This window comes from Mustela nivalis (genome assembly GCF_964662115.1).
Source record: "Mustela nivalis genome assembly, chromosome: 13".
NCBI lineage: Eukaryota > Metazoa > Chordata > Mammalia > Carnivora > Mustelidae > Mustela > Mustela nivalis.
In genome coordinates this window covers 51472475-51476039 of record NC_139032.1, presented here as the reverse complement: position 1 = coordinate 51476039, position 3565 = coordinate 51472475, and positions in this window count along the sequence as shown.

Genomic DNA, 3565 nt, shown 5'->3' with positions numbered 1-3565 from the left:
CAAGACGTGGCATGGGCAGAGTCCTGTCTCCTAGGACAAAGAAAGGCAGTGAACGCCATTTCCCTCTGCTACCCCTCAACATAGGTGCAGAGCCCCCTGAGGTAAATAACACAGCACTCACACTGGCTGTCTAAGCTCCTTATACCAAGTTCTACCCCTCTGTGCTCTTCTGGGACTACTTTTCTCGGGCAAGTGTATCTCAGTCCCAGTGTAGCAGGCTCCTTTCCCCAGAGGACCAGCAGAAAGCCCTGTACACCTCATTAACTGAATAGAGTTCTGCAAGGCTTCAGTTCTAGTGAAAGTAACATCAGGTCTCATTTAACAAGCAGACCACAGCACACCTAGTTAGAACTCCCCACACTCTGACCAAGGTCCAAACACTGCCCATAGCTGGCAAGGGAACCCTCTGCAGACACCTGGCCTGAAGGATAGGGCAGCCAAACACAGCAGCAGAGTGTACACAGCGCACATCTGAGAAGTGCAAGGCCTTGGACACTATATGACCTTTTCTTCAGAAAGCCATTACTATCAGGAGCAGAAAACATAGCAGGCTTTTCTAGCACACAAAAGTCAGAGACTTAGAAAAAAATGCCAAGATGGAGGAATTTATCCCAAATGAAAGAACAAGATAAGGTCATGGCCAGAGATCTAATCAAAACCAATGTAAATAATATGACTGATGGAGAATTTAGAGCAACAATTATAAGGATACTCTCTGGGCTTAGGAAAAGAATGCAAGAATTCAGGGAGGCCCTTATCACAGAGATAAAAGAGTTAAGAAACAATCAGTCAGAAATGTGAATCAGTCAGAAATGAAAAATGTAATAACAAAGATTTGGAACAGACTTGATGCAATGAATACAAGGATGGAAGGAGCAGGTGAACAAATTAGTGACCTAGAGGGGCACCTGGGTGGCTCAGTTGTTAAGCATCTGCCTTCGGCTCAGGTCATGATTCCAGTGTCCTGGGATCAGAACCCGGAATCAGGCTCTCTGCTCGGCAGGGAGCCTGCTTTCTCCTCTCCCTCTCTGCCTGCCTCTCTGCCTACTTGTCTGTCAAATAAATAAAATCTTAAAAAAAAAAAATTAGTGACCTAGAAGACAAAACAGTAGAAAATAATGAAGCCGAACAAAAGAAAGAAGAGTTATACAATACGAGAATAGACTTAGGGAACTCCATGACTCCATTAAAGGTAATAATATTTGTATCATGGGAGTCTCAGAAGAAGAAGGAGGGGGCATAAAATTTATTTGAGGAAATAATAACTAAAAATTTCCCAAATCTGGGGAAGGAAACAGACATCCAGATCCAGGAGGCACAGAGAACCCCCATCAAAATCGACAAAAGCAGGCCAATATCAAGACATATTGTAATTAAATTTGCAAAATATAGTGATAAAGAAAAAAAAAATCCTGAAAACAGCAAGACAAAAGAAGTCCCTAACTTATAAGGGAAAGCCCATAAGGCTGGTTACAGCTCATCAACAGAATCTCTGCAAGCCAGAAGAGAATGGCATGATATATTCAATATGCTGAATAGCAAAAATCTGCAGCCAAGAATACTCTATCCAGCAAGATTATTATTCAAAATGGAAGGAGAGACAGTTTTCCAGACAAACAAAAACTAAAGGAGTTCACTAAACCAACCCTGCAAGAAATATTAAAGGGACTCTTTCTTTTTTTTTTTTACCCCAGGAAATATTTATTGTACAAAATTTACATTTGTTGTATATAGTGAAAAGCGTAGCAAAACAACATTTTGTTAGCCCATTTCCTTTGAGATTTCTGTGAAAAGTAAATATTTTTTCCTAATATATTCTCAGATAATATAACTTTTGATATAGTTGTTTAACAGTTGTGTTGGTAACAAGCATCTTGGGACATAAGTATAAAACTGTAAAAAGATAAAAAAAAGTACAGGGGGAAGATCACTACCAAAGAGTGATCTCCATGAACCTGGCATTTTCCACTGCAAGGCGGATGCTGTGGGGTCATCCCCTGTATTCCTGGTTTGGTTATCTGAAGCCATTCATTAAGATACTTGAGTATTTTAATGAACCTTAATCTTAATCTCATTTACAACTACACCAAAAATGATAAGATACTTAGAAATAAACCTAACCAAAGAGATAAAAGATCTGTACTCTGAAAACTAATAAACACTGATAGAAATAATAAACACTGAAAGATAGAAGATAGAAATAATAAACACTGAAAGAAATTGAAAACGACATAAAGAAATGGAAAAACATTCTATGCTCATGGATTAGAAGAATAAATATTGTTAGAATATCTAGACTACTCAAAGCAATCTACACATTCAGGGCAGTCCCTATCAAAATACCAATAGCATTTTTCACAGAGCTAGAACAAACAATTCTAAAATTTCTATGGAATCACAAGAGACCGGGAAAAGCCAAAGTAATGTTGAAAGAGAAAAGCAAAGCTGTAGGCATCACAATTTTGGACTTCAAGCTGTATTGCAAAGCTATAGTGATTGAGACAGTATGGTACTGGCACAAAAATCAATGAAAAGAATAGGAAACACAGAAATGAGCCCATAACTATGTAGTCAATTAATCTTCGACAAAGCAGGAAAGACTATCTAATGGAAAAATACAGTCTCTTCAACATGCAGTGTTGGGAAAAGTGGACAGCAAAAGAGTGAAACTGTCTTAATAATGTCTTATCCCATATACAAAATTAGATTCAAAATGTTTTAAAGACCTGAATGTAAGACAGGAAACCATCAAAATCCTAGAGGAGAACACAGGCAGTAACCTCTTTGACCTTGGCCATAGCAACATTTTACTGGATATGTCTCCTGAGACAAGGAAAACAAAAGCAAAAATTAACTATTGGGAGTTCATCCAAATAAAAAGCTTCCACACAGCAAAGGAACCAATCAATGAAACTAAAAGGCAACCTATGAAATAGAAAAAGATATTTGCAAATGACATATTTGAAAAGGGGTTAGTATCTAAAATCTATAAAGAACTTTTCAAACTCAGCACCCCAAACCAAATAATTCAGTTAAGGAATGGACAGAACACATGAATAGACATTTTTCCAAAGAAGACATAGAAATAGCTAACAGACACAAGATGTCCAACATCATTCATCAACAGGGTAAAGATGAGTTTCACAACACCTTTACTGAGGAATTATATAGTTAAGGCAGCCCATGAACCAGAACTTGCAGGGTACTTGGATTGAATCTAGGGATCTCTGATTACTTTTTAACAGATGCTTTCTTGCAGTTTTTCAAAAGAACGTATAATATTGTAATGCTTTGAAAACCAAAGCTTCTGTTCTCACTTTGTTATCAACAATATTAGTGGTTCTTTGAAACCCGATGACTATAATTCACATTATTTCATGCAAATGTATTTCCTAATTTTCAAAGAAAATCTTATAATGGTTAATTTTTAAGAACTAGAAACCATCATAGTATCAAAGATAAAATCAACGTCAGATTGAGTCACGAACCTTTTGGAAATCCATGCCCAGCATTCTCACCTCCATTCGGCAGTGACATCATAATGTCTTAGCTAGTAACAGGACCT